Source organism: Anolis carolinensis, chromosome 1 (genome assembly GCF_035594765.1).
Source record: "Anolis carolinensis isolate JA03-04 chromosome 1, rAnoCar3.1.pri, whole genome shotgun sequence".
Taxonomy (NCBI): domain Eukaryota; kingdom Metazoa; phylum Chordata; class Lepidosauria; order Squamata; family Dactyloidae; genus Anolis; species Anolis carolinensis.
The window spans coordinates 75,993,076-76,007,812 of NC_085841.1; positions in this window are offsets into that span (position 1 = coordinate 75,993,076).

Sequence of the window (14,737 nt, forward strand, 5' to 3'; positions counted from 1 at the left end):
GTCACATGATCTTCCCATTTCTGCCTGAAACTTGAGCCAGTCGTTTTAATATTACCTTGGACATAAACAAAGCTAGTGAGGCAGAAAATCAGCTAACGCGTTGAGTCTACGCAATTTAAAGGAGCAATGGATGCTTAAAAAGGGTTTTGAGCAAAATTGTTTGGCTGACTTAGGAGTGAAAGGCCTAATTTGTGCAAGTCTCTAATCTCTTCCACAGCCACAAGTATTTCAACATGAAACTTCTGTGAACTGTCTAAATGAAGTGTATATTTTTAGATTGTCATACAAGACCCTTATCTCCAGATTTGGCATCCATGGTTTCACTTACCACCTCATCATATGCATGGAGAGAAGCGTCTTCTCCCCGCTTCTCTCTTCTGCTGGCACGGAGTCCCCCAAAGCCCATCACATGACACAGGGCGACTTTCAGCAGGATTCCGTGGGACTCCGTGTTGACAGTGCTACAAAAGAGGAGCCCAGAGGAGGCAGGTGTACACCTGACTCCTGATAGAAAAATGGCAAAAAAGTCAAAGAGGAAGTGGGGGACACTTACTTACTTTACTTACTTTTACTTACTTAAAGTAAAAGTAAGGACAGCAAGGAACTATCATGGGAAGGGATGCCACAGACCCCAGCGGTACAGTACACAGCAAAATGGTTCCCTATGCTGCCCCATGATTTTCCCCACTATCATCTGATGATGTCCTTACTCACACTGAAAAAAATATCACTTGCACACACACACAAAATGTGTGGGCCTCTCTTTGTCATCCTGTGCAAATATCCATGGTTTCGGATATGCATGGAAAGTCTGGTAAAGTATTCCTAGCAGATACAGGGGAGGTACTGACCATTGAGAAAAAACAAGCCTGTAGCAGAATTATTGAACAAACTCTTGGCATAGAAAAACTCTCAGGTATAGTCACAAAAAGGTTATTATACAAGCTGGAAAGGTTACTTTCTGGACTACAATTCCCAGACTCTTCCAGCCAGTGATATCTATGGTTCTCCTTACCTTTAGGGAGCTGAATCTCCTCTAGAAATTAATCCAGACATTAGAACAGTGGTTCCCAAACTTTGGCCTCCAAGTGTTTCGGACTTCAACTTCCAGAAATCCCAGATAGCTAACCAGCTGTTAGGAATTGTAGGAGCTGAAGTCCAAAACACCTGGAGGCCCAATGGTTTGGAATTACTACTTTAGAAGAACTATTCTCAAAATTGGTTCTGTGCGCACACACACCGCCTTTATTGGCATACAACAATAAAATCACAACACAGGTATATAAAGCAAGAGGAAGTCACAGGTAAAAAGAAAACATACTTAAAAGTTACTATTCTCAAGGATAAAATTTACAACAGTCTCACAAAAGATTGCATCCGTTTTTCAGAAGATTTGGAATTTTATATTACCCTGCCACTGAGAACACTGTGAAAAAAATGTATTTCATCCATGTAATATCATATTTGTGTAGTTCTGCGCGTTGGATTCTTCCTTTACAATTCAGGATGAGACCTGGTACAGATTCACTCCACTGATATGAGAGCTGTCAGCCACAGTACATGACTAAAAGTGTGGATTTGTTTGCCTGGAGTCAGCATATCCACTGGGCATGTCAGCTGGAGGATTTCTGGACTTTGAATCCCCCAAAATAACATACAGGAAATGTGCTTAACTGGAAGCATGCCTATCAATATTATTTTTAAACAGAAAAATGTGATCAGAGGTGTAGATTAAGTTCACACATTCATGTTAACTCTCTGTGAGTCCATTACTGATAATAAGTGACAGGTGAAAGTAAAGATAAACTTCAGGTAGAATTAGAAAGATAAGGAGTATGCTTTTAATATTTGCTTGCTTATTTATTGCATTTATGCAGTATGGCCCAGTAATTTTGCTAGGCATTTTCTAGGTCCTCAGATGTCATTCATTCAATAGGATTTGCTATTTCCCAATTTCACTAAACCATACAAAGTTCTAAAATTTATCCTCCAAGGATACAAGGGTCATATGGTATGTGGCCGGTTAATTAATAAATCAACAACAACAACCTGCAATGTTCATCTACTATTCCATATTTCTATTATATTACTTGTCATGGTTTCATTTTGAAATATTTATAATAAAGGGTGGTGTATGCCTCCAATGCTGATTTGCCTCCCTCATACAATACATTCCATATATTGACCTTCTAATAGTATGGTAAATATAAATATTTCCATATTGCTCTAATGCATAACTGATAAGGAGAGTGCCTTGTTGTGAGTGCCAAAATATTGTCAAATGATTTATAAAATAAGTCCATTTCTTCCAAATAGGGGATTACAGCACAATCAGAATCAGTTTAGTATGCCAATGTAATGTACATTGTAGTTCACAAGAAATTTTCCACAAGACCACACATCAGCAGAATCTACAGGTATCATCATGCTTTTCTTTTGTTCTTACACAAACAGAAATTAATGTAGTCTATTTTAAAAAGAAAACAGATTCAAATTTCATTTTCAAATTACCCAAGGTGTCTCTGAGCTGAACTAGGTTGGTCGGCTTTTGTAGACTTAAGAAGTATGCCTTATGATACAATCGCAGCTCTGAATGTTAAATCCATCTTCAGCTAGACTCCAGCTTGTGTTGGTGCCCACAGAATTTTCTCTGCTCCACTTTGTATATTTGTTATATCCATGTCACTGATCGGCTGCTCAGTTTCAATTTGTGATTCAGATTTTGTCTAGTAATCATGACTGAGGGTTCCCCGCATGCTTCAGGTTCACTAGTTTGTTCCAAAAAATTCCAAAAGCAAAGCTTGATTTTGCCACTTTATATAAGAAGCACCATTTTATTACACTATTGCATGTGTATAACGGCATTTGAGCATCCATGGATTTTGGTATCCATGGGAGGGGTGGCAGGGCAACCCTAGAACCAAACCCCAGCAGATAACAAGAGCCCTCTGTATATGAGCAATGTCTGTTCACATTTCAGAAGCTAAAAACAGGATTGGTAGTGGGCAGAATGTTTTGACTATGTATGTGTCTAACTGAAACAACAGACAAAATATTCATTATATATGTTCAAGACATAGAATTCAGTTTTAGTGTTTCAGAATATTGATTGGAATCATATGAAACTTGGATCTCTTTCACCTTTTAAAATTTCAGAAAATACACAACCATTTCTATTTTGAATTAGTCTTTCAGTACATTCTAGGAGATTGATGTTAAGTGGAACACTTTACATCTCTATCCCTCGCTCTGGTTGAAAGTTGAAACCAGCTTATACTAGGCTTAGCTGTGTCCTGTCCCTGACATTTCTTATGTTTATTCCAGTTTTTGTAGTTTCACGGGCTTGATAAGTCCTTCCCACTGACATAGAAATATTGTTTCTCATTATATGCATAGTATACTTAGCCCACTTTCATAACTTTGACTAGCTTTTTATTGTAAAGACTGTACTTTGTTTTATTTTTGTTGCCCTATTGTACTCACAGATATTTCATCTTACTCCCTCATATTTATTTACCCTGTTTTGAATATCTCTATTTCATCATTATTCTCTGTCTAGAATTCAAGGTAATATATTCCAGCTGTAGTCAAAACACAAATATGTAAAGGTACTATTAAGCTGTGAAGGATCTGGATAACCAGCCCAGAACTAAACTGGGCAGCTTGTTCGCAGATTATTTTCACTCCCATACCTCACCATTCTATCTACCAAGTTAGCTGCGCATTTGCATGATCATGTATGACCAGACCATATGTGTTTTGTGAGATAATGCTGCAAGCTACTGTAGAGATAAGGATGAAGAGACAAGCAACAAAATATGACATTTAACAATGAGATGTTACTAAGAACTCAAATCTTCCTTTTTAACTTGTTCGAGACTTAGGCCCCTTCCACACAGCTGTATGAAATCCACATTGAACTAGATGATATGGCAGTGTGGACGCAGATAACCCAGTTCAAAGCAAATATTGTGGATTATCTGCCTTGATATTCTGGGTTGTATGGCTGTGTGGAAGGGCCCATGGTTATTTAAGACTGTGAAAGCTGGATAGTAAGAAAATCAGCTCATTTGAAGTGTGGTGCTGGAGGAGAGTGCAGTTGATACCATGAATAACTGAAAAGACAAATAAATGGATCCTGGAGCAAATCAAGCTTGAAGTTTCAGTAGAAATGGCTAAACAGATGCTATCATACTTTGCACACATAATTAGATGGCATGAGTCATTTGAAATGACAATAATGCTCAGAAAATTGTAGGACAGAGAAAAACAGGAAGAGGAAAGTCTCATTACAGACAAATTGTTGCAATAAAAGAAGCCATAGTCTTGACTCTCCAAGACTGGGCTGTAGCTGAATGGGACTCATGGAGATCTCTCATTCAGAGAAAGAAATCATTCTACAAGTCAATGCCAACTTGATGGCAAGTAGAAAACAAGCAGAGTCCCAACCCTTTAGGTGGGTTGGGAGTATTAAAGCTGCCCCATTCAATATTTGGTTACTCTGAAGTTTCCCTCAACCTTGATATATTTAGGACCTTTGGGGGAATAGAAGAAGAAATGTCTTCACTAGTGCCAGGCTACACACTCATGTTTTTAAAGTATTCCATAAATGGACCAACATTTAAGGGTTAATGCCTTCACACAAATCCTATTGATACACAATTGACTATGACCCCTTCCACACAGCTGAATAAAATCCCACATGTTCTGCTTTGAACTGGAATATGTGGCAGTGTGGACTCAGATAACCCAGTTCAAAGCAGGTATTTTCTTCCTTGATATTCTGGTTTATATGGCTGTGTGGAAGGGCCTCAGATGCCAGGAATGAAACTCTCCATACTCTGACTTTTCCCTGTTGCATCTAGGCTAATACTATCTGAAAAATGCCCAGTGTTCTTATTTCCACCATTCTTAGCCTGTTTTTGTTTACACATAACAATAATAATAATAATAATAATAATAATAATAATAATAATAATAATTTTATTCTTGTATCCCACCACCATCTCCCCGACAGGACTTGGGGCAGCTTACACAGGCACAAGCCCGAACAACAACATAGCATAGCATTACATACACAAAATTTAACAGTAAAATTAACATTCAACTGTAAGCAAAAACGACATAACAAAACAATTACTTTAAAAGCCTGAGCATCAATTTTACGCATGGCAAGAGGTGACCAGTGCAAAGCTCAAGGGTCCATAGGTAAAATCAGAGTGAATAAGGGAGGAACAAGGGGACAGATTCATTAAAGTGCTGTATCGTATGGAATAAGGAACGGTGATAAAGTGCCATACGGTTTTATAAACATAGACAAATAATAATCTGATAACAGTCTGATGGGCCTATTCATCCAAACGCACTCCGGAACAACCATGTTTTCAATTCTGGGCGGAAGATGGGCAAAGAGGGAGCCAACTTGATCTCCCTGGGGAGAGAGTTCCAGAGCTGAGGGGCCACTGCTGGGAAGGCCCTCTCCCTCGTCCCCACCAGTCACATTTGAGACAGAGAAGGGAGCGAGAGGAGCACACCCCCCCCCCCAGAAGATCTTAGGGTCCATGTAGGTTCGTAGGGGAGGAGGCGATCGCTGAGAGCCGTTTAAGGCTTTATAGGTGATAACCTGCACCTTGAATTGGGCCCAGAAACTTATCAGTAGCCAGTGGAGCTGTTTAAACAAGACAGCCGCTCTCTATAACTTGCTCCCATTATTAATCTGGCCACTGATCTTTGTACCAGCTGTAGTTTCCAGACCATCTTCAAAAGCATCCCCACGTAGAGTGCATTGCAGTAATCCACCCTGGAGATAACTAAGGCATGGACCACCAAGGCCAAGTCAGACTGTGTGTAACAGTATGTGAGAAAGAATGAGAAAGACAAAGGAAAAAACAGGGAGAGAAAATTATCACTACAAGTTTAATTGGATTAATCAAGTCATCTTCTCCATTCTGCATTGGAGAAGATGGCAATATACAGCATGGCTACAGCATGAGGATTTTGGATGAATGGATTTTAATCATATGTTTTATATTTTTATATTGTTTTAATTGTTTTAATTGGATTATCATTGCTGTTTTAATTATGTGTAGGCATCGAATTGTTGCCAATTTTGTACGCCGCCCTGAATCCCTTCGGGTAAGAAGGGCGGGATATAAATGTTGGAAATAAATAAATAATATACGTATTTAGTAAACTAGCTCAAAATCTTTTGGCTTAAGCCTCAGCTAATGTTTAATAGCTCAAAACGGCAAAGTGCAACCTTCCAATGGTGTGTGTAGTCTCTAGGCACAAAATAAATACAGCATTTTGCCTGCCACATGACCTGGAGATGTCTATGGACAACGCCTGCTCTTCAGCTTAGAAATGGAGATGAGCACCAACCCCCAGAGTTGGTCACGATGGGACTTAACATCAGGAGAAACCAACCTTTGCTGCATGCATAAGTATGTGCATGCTGGTTGGCTGCATGTGTAGATATGTACATGTAGCATCACATATGTGACATTTGCTAACAGAAAATACTATCCCTGTACTTTATCTTGACCAATTGCACAGGTTTAAATTGGAGGAAGGGTAATTTAAACTGTGATGAGCATCTATTAACTAGTACAGAGGACCCTTGGGCTTCAGTTCCAGGATACATATACACGCACATATACACCTTGGATACCAAACTCTGCGGATGCTCAAGTGACACTATATACGATTGCATTGTAAAATGGCTTCCTTTACATAAAACCACAATATCAATGTTGTTTTTTGGATTTGGGGGGGGGGGGGTGGCAGGAGGGAATATTTTCAAGCCAGGAATTGTTGAATCTGTCACTGCAGAATCCATGGATATGGATTTTTAGAATTAACAGGATGATTATACTGTTAGTTCTTTCAACAGAATTGTATCGCTATCTCCACTACACATTGATTTAAAAATGCTTTAAACCAAGGGTGTCCAACTTCTGGTGTCCCTGGGCCACACTTAAAATAAACTAAAACTAACTGAAAAGCAAAAATAAAACAGATATTTTTAAAAGATTTAATTATGCACCACCCCATTCAGAAAGTTTTTAAACTCACTGAGCATGCCTTCCAGCTTAACTGTTTGCAATTATAAAACAAATTACAGATAACATTTCAATATTTGTAGATGTAACATGCTCTTGTTATTCCATTCCACTATTGTCTACAAAGTTTACACTTGAGAACTTTTTGCAATCAAGTTACAAAATAAACCATATTTTTTTTAAGTTCACAATTTTGTTTTGGGCTGCATTAATAGGCAACCTAGGCCACATGCAGTCAACGGACCACAGCTTGGACAAGCCTGCTTAGAATCTGATAATTATTCTGATAAGGTAAATGGGAACAATATAAAATTACACTGCTTTTTAAGAAGAAATGAGGGATATGGATAAAACAACTGGTAAAGAAAACAATCCAGTCATTTGGTTTGCTGATATGGCACTGCCAATACTTTGGCAAAGAAGCCACTACCACCACTACTCAGATTACATAACCAAGCCATCCCAGATGTGTCAAGACTGTTCAGTACATTGCTTTTTGAAAGAAGAGAGAAAGATATAATTGATGTTGTATGCTAACTTATTATCCCTATTCCAAACATTGTTTCTTATTATCATCACTGTTAAAATCCCCAACTCATATGTTGTTTTATTTTATTTTAGTATGCCACTGAATTCCAAGGAAAATAAAATTGTCTATTATAGAGTCATGTTGAAGCATATCAAGACACCTAGCGTTCTGCTGCGTGTTCACAGGGTTCTGTCCTTGGGTGCAAAGGTTGATGTTGGGAGGGGGCAGGAGGTGAAGATCTCATTGAATCACAAACAAAGTATCATGACTCATTTCTCCTTCTACCAAAGAAAACCACCCTGACAACAGATATTTTCTCTTTCTAGAGCATTTCTATCTCCTTGGCAAAGCACATATCAAAAGGAGGAAAGGTTGCTTGGTACATTGCCTTCTTTACAGCAGCAAAGCCTGGTATCAGCAGCAGGATCCATAGCCCGGGGCTGTGGCGCAGACGGGAGAGCAAGCCAGTGCAATTAACTGGAGGCAGTGACAGACTTTGTATTTCTAGGTGCAAAGATTATTGTAGATGCAGGCTGCAATACTTCTTGGGAGGAGAATGACCAATCTCGATAAAATAGTGAAGAATAGAGACATCACACTGGTGATGAAGGTCTGCATAGTTAAAGCAATGGTATTCCCCATAGTAACCTATGGATGCGAGAGCTGGACCATAAGGAAGACTGAGCAAAGGAAGGTAGACACATTTGAACTGTGGTGTTGGAGGAAAATTCTGAGAGTGCCTTGGACTGCAAGAAGATCCAACCAGTCCATCCTCCAAGAAATAATGCCCGGCTGCTCACTGGAGGGAAGGATATTAGAGGCAAAGATGAAGTACTTTGGCCACATAATGAGAATACAGGAAAGCTTGGAGAAGATCATGATGCTGGGGGAAATTATCCTTGAAGAGACTGGCTTGACTTTGAAGGAACTGGGGGTGGTGATGGCCGACAGGGCTGGTCCATGAGGTCACGAAGAGTTGGAAGCGACTGAACAAATAAACAACAACAGCCCCTTCTCACCCTTACCCTACTATTTTCTCCAGCCAAACTGGCAGCCTCCTCTAACTGCTTTTCAGCTAAAAATTACACCAACCATCAGGTGAGCTATGGAGAGAAACACATATCTCCAGGGAAGACTGTATGCTTTCTTTGAGCTAATCTCTGATATGTCCAACAACAAAAGGCATAGGAAGTTAAAACTGTGTAGCTTAGGTAGATTTCTGGTGTGAACCAGAAAACTTAAAACATGCTTTCTTGAATCCTTCTTTTGACCTCTGGGTTCTTTATTATTCCAACATAGTTCTAATCTTTACAGTGGCTCCGGTTCTTCCTGGAGGGTCGGTCCCAGATGGTGTCACTGGGGGACACCTGCTCGGCCCCACAACCATTGACCTGTGGGGCCCCGCAGGTTTCAGTACTGTCCCCCATGTTGTTCAACATATACATGAAGCCACTGGGAGAGATCATCCGGAGTTTCGGGGTGCAGTGTCATCTGTACGCAGATGATGTCCAGCTCTGTCACTCCTTCCCACCTGTCACTAAGGAGGCTGTCCAGGTCCTGAACCGGTGTCTGGCCGCTGTGTCGGACTGGATGAGGGTAAACAAATTGAAACTCAATCCAGACAAGACAGAGGTCCTCCTGGTCAGTCGCAAGGCTGAACAGGGAATAGGATTACCACCTGTGTTGGATGGGGTCGCACTCCCCCTGAAGACACAGGTTTACAGTCTGGGGGTTCTCCTAGACTCATCGTTGAGCCTAGAGCCCCAGGTTTCAATGGTGGCCAGGGGAGCATTTGCACAACTGAAACTTGTGTGCCAGCTGCGCCCGTTCCTTGGGAGGTCTGACTTGGCCACTGTGGTCCACGTTCTGATTATATAATAATAATAATAATAATAATAATAATAATAATAATAATAATCCCCTCCGCAGGTGCCACCTTGACGTGGTGGAGGGGCTTACCTGCTCCAATGATGACTGAGGGCTGTGCTGGCGGTAGTGTAACTACCGGCAGGTCCAACCAAGCCAGAGAGGCCTCAGCTGAGGAGCAGAACTAAGAGCACCTAACCCATTAGCATTATGGAGAATCAAACCCAAACGAAGTCTATACTGGCTCTGTCGTCGCCCAGGATAAAAAGGATCGCGGTGGATGCTGCTGATTCTGGACATCCATCGACAAGTGGGCTACGGAATCATCAAACCCCAAATGAACAGTCACAGAAGCGGCAGAAATACACAATGCCAGAAAACCGCACAATTATGAAATGCTACTACAAATCTGAACCTCAAAGGCGTGGCTACCAAAAAAGGATGCATCAACTGTGGAAACAAGAGTACCCTGACTCACAGATAACAGAACCCCGACTGGCTGACCAACGAAGATTCATAATCAGAAACAAAGTGTTCAGTGAAGTTGAACTTGAAGAAATCCAGAAAATTTGCAAAGTAAATCACCATCAGACCACAGCACAGACAGCAGCAGAGACTCCAGCAACACTTGGAATGGTGGAACAGATTGAACCAGAAGAAAGAGTGGAGCTTTTGCAAGAATTTGAAGAACCAGCACTTGAAACACCCGTTGAACCACCAGGAACCTTGACAGCAAGACAACAAGAGCTCAAGGATAAGATCGTGGCTCATGCTGCAGCAAATGCAATAAGAAAGCGGCTCCCAACTCTAAAAACAGTGCCCAAGAGACAACTGGCACCTCTCATGAAAGATGTGAATGCAGCACTCTCCACTGTCCAAATAACATCAATTGAACAAACAAACCAGTATGCCTACAGTGCAGCAGTGATAGTAACAGAAGAGCTTGGGCTCCTACAACCAAGGCAGCCCCAAAGAAAATCGACTGGAAAACCAAAGTGGAAGGTCAGGCTGGAGTTGAAAATCAAAAAGCTTAGATCAGATGCAAGTAACCTGAAAAATATGAAAGAGAAGAAACTGAAGAATGACAAAATCAAGCAATACCTGATCCGAAAGTACTGGCTGAACACCAGAAAAATTGAAGAAGCTTTGGAGATCGTGAAAGAACAAATTACAGCAACAGCCAGAAAAATTGAAAGGTATGAAGCCAGAATCATCCAGTACAGACAAAATCAACTGTTTCAATCAGACCAAAGACGGTTCTACCAGAGTCTGAACCAAACAACAGACACAGTAACCATAAAACCAGAGAAAACTGCAACAACGAAGTTCTGGAAAGAACTTTGGGAAAACAATAAAAACTACAACAAAAACGCTGGGTGGATAAAGGAGTTTGAAGGAAAATTCTCACAGAACAAAATGGAACTGATGGAAATAACAACTGAAATGATCAGCAAACGAGTGCAAAAAGTCAAGAACTGGACATCGCCTGGTAGTGATCAACTTCATGGATTTTGGCTCAAACATCTGATTAGTTTACATGGAAAAATGGCCCAACAATTCAATGAGATGCTGCAGAAAGGAAGTATCAGTGAATGGCTAACAACTGGAAGAACATACCTGATACAAAAGGATCCAACAAAAGGAGCAGCACCAGGAAACTACAGGCCAATAACATGTCTGCCCACTATGTTTAAACTACTGACTGGCATCATAGCTGACAGAATTCAAGACTATCTTGAAGAAAAAAACATCTTGCCAGATGAACAGAAAGGCAACAAACGGAAAAGCAGGGGCACAAAAGACCAGTTATTGATTGACAAAATGATCCTGGAGAACTGTAAGAGCCGAAAAGCTAATCTTCACATGACGTGGATTGACTACAAAAAGGCCTTTGACTCACTCCCACACAGCTGGATCATCAAGTGCCTGGACGCCATCGGGATTTGTAAAAACGTTGGCACCTTCATTGAAAACATGATGGAGCACTGGAAAACTGAACTGTTTGTTGGAAATGAAAGCTATGGACTTGTCAACATCAGAAGAGGAATTTTCCAGGGAGATTCATTGTCCCCTCTGCTTTTCATTATTGCCATGATCCCTCTGTCAACAATCTTACAAAAAACAAATCTCGGCTACCAAACATCTAAGAATTCTCACAAAATTTCACATTTGATGTACATGGATGACCTGAAGCTATATGGGAAAACAGAAACTGAAATTCAGTCTCTGACCAACACTGTCCGAATTTTTAGCACTGATATCAACATGGAGTTTGGTTTGGACAAATGTTCGACAGTGGCATTGAAGAAGGGAAAAATCATTGAAAGTGAGGGCATAAATATGCCCAATGGCCAAACAATAAAGTGTCACCAGCCAGAGGCCTATAAATATCTGGGCATATTACAGCTGGACAACATCAAGCATGAACATGTGAAAACTGTGGTCAGCAAAGAATACACACAAAGGGTCAGAAAAATTCTCAAAAGCAAGCTCAATGGAGGCAACACCATCAAGGCCATAAACACCTGGGCCATACCTGTCATAAGATATACTGCTGGCATCATAAACTGGACACAGATGGAACTGGACAATTTGGACAGAAAAACAAGAAAACTCATGACCATTCATCATTCACTGCACCCTCGCAGTGATGTTGACCGGCTATATCTGCCTAGAAGATCAGGGGGCAGAGGACTCCTACAAGTAAAACAAGCAGTCAAAGAAGAAGAACATGCCCTGGCAGAATATGTAAAGCAAAGTGAAGAACCTGCTTTGATTGAAGTCAAAAATCAGAAACTCCTCAAAGCACAGCAGACAAAAAACCAGTACAAGAAAACCACACTACAAACTAGAGCTCACAACTGGCACAACAAAACATTGCATGGAAAGTTCCTTGACAAAATTGAAGGAAAAGCTGATAAGGAGAAGACCTGGCTCTGGCTCACGAATGGGACCCTGAAGAAGGAGACAGAAGGCCTGATCCTTGCAGCCCAGGAGCAATCCATCAGGACAAATGCAATTAAGGCCAAGATCGAAAAATCAGCTGATGACCCAAAATGCAGACTGTGCAAGGAAACCGATGAAACCATTGATCATATCCTCAGCTGCTGTAAGAAAATTGCACAGACAGACTACAAACAGAGGCACAACTATGTGGCCCAAATGATTCATTGGAACTTATGCCTCAAGTACCACCTGCCAGCAGCAAAGAACTGGTGGGATCACAAACCTGCAAAAGTATTGGAAAATGAGCACGCAAAGATACTGTGGGACTTCCGAATCCAGACTGACAAAGTTCTGGAACACAATACACCAGACATCACAGTTGTGGAAAAGAACAAGGTTTGGATCATTGATGTTGCCATCCCAGGTGACAGTCGCATTGACGAAAAACAACAGGAAAAACTCAGCCGCTATCAGGACCTCAAGATTGAACTGCAAAGACTCTGGCAGAAACCAGTGCAGGTGGTACCGGTGGTGATGGGCACACTGGGTGCCGTGCCGAAAGATCTCAGCCGGCATTTGGAAACAATAGACATTGACAAAATCACGATCTGCCAACTGCAAAAAGCCACCCTGCTGGGATCTGCACGCATCATCCGAAAATACATCACACAGTCCTAGACACTTGGGAAGTGTTCGACTTGTGATTTTGTGAAACGAAACCCAGCATATCTATCTTGTTTGCTGTGTCATACAACGTCGTTGTGTCAATAATAATAATAATTATTATTATTATTATTTATTTATACCCCGCCACCATCTCCCCAACGGGGACTAGGGGTGGCTTACATGGGGCCATGCCCAAAACCATACAATATGACAAAATATAAAACAACATATCATAACACAATTTAACAATACAATAAATAATAACATACATTACAATCCAAAATTCAGAAAAAGCAATAAAAACCAGGGCAGGCCACATGAACACTAAATTAAAACTTGGTGAGAAAGACATATGAATAAAACCACGGGGAGCAGGGATATAAAATAGTGGAACAGTCTAGAGGATAGATATCCCAAGGGAATAACCGAAGGAAAATATGACAGTTACTCTCCAAAGGCACACCGGAAGAGCCATGTTTTTAAGTCTTTCTTAAAGGCTAGCAAAGTGGGGGCCTGCCTAATCTCAATGGGCAGTGAATTCCACAGTCGGGGGGCCACAGCAGAAAAGGCCCTCTCCCTTGTTCCCACAAGACAGGCCTGAGATATAGGCAGAGGCGGGTTTATGATAGGAGATATCCCATTTGGATTACTGAAACGCACTCTACGTGGGGCTGCCTTTGAAGACAGCTCCAATTAGTACAACGGGCAGCAGCCAGATTAATAATTGGGGCAGCATACAGGGAGCGTACCACCCTCCTGCTAAGCCAGCTCCACTGGCTGCCGATATACTACCGAGCCCAATTCAAAGTGCTGGTTTTGACCTACAAAGCCCTAAATGGTTCTGGTCCAACTTACCTGTCCGAACATATCTCCTCCTATGAACCATCAAGAACACTAAGATCGTCTGGAGAGGCCCTGCTCTCAGTCCCACCAGCCTCGCAGGCGTGGCTGGTGGGAACGAGGGACAGGGCCTTCTCAGTGGTGGCTCCTCAGCTGTGGAACACCCTCCCCAGTAACATCCGGCAGGTCCCAACTCTTCTCGGCATCAGGAAGAATGTTAAGACATGGCTTTGTGCGCAAGCATTTAATGAATAAGTACTATATTGACATGGTCTGAACTTAGGTTTATGTGTAATGGTTCCTTGGAAGAATGGTAATAAGTAACTATATGTTTTAAGCTTGACTATTGTATTTTATGGATTATTGTTAATAATTTTAGATGTGTTGCTGTTTTTATTGATTTGTTTGGTATTTAATTTTGCCACTTGTTGTAAGCCACCCTGAGTCCCCTTGGGTGAGAAGGGCGGGGTAGAAATGTTTTAAATAAATAAATAAATTTTGTTATGTAAATCACCCAACCACAGCATAAGACACTTCTCAACTCTATATGCCAAAAGATAAAAGAGAAGGAATGTATACCCACCTTACTAAAATATATTCTTTAACTAGAATTTTATTTCTTAATAAATTGATTCTTTTGTGATTAAATGGGTGACTAACCATGACTGAACCAGGAAGCAACATTACAAGTGAAGCAGCATTCTTTAAAACATTTTGTAATGATTAAATAATTGGGAAAGCTATTACCAGTCTGTAGACATATCACTCACAAATAATTGTGAAATGCATTCAGACGGATATTCAGAAATCATCAAATATTTCTTCATCA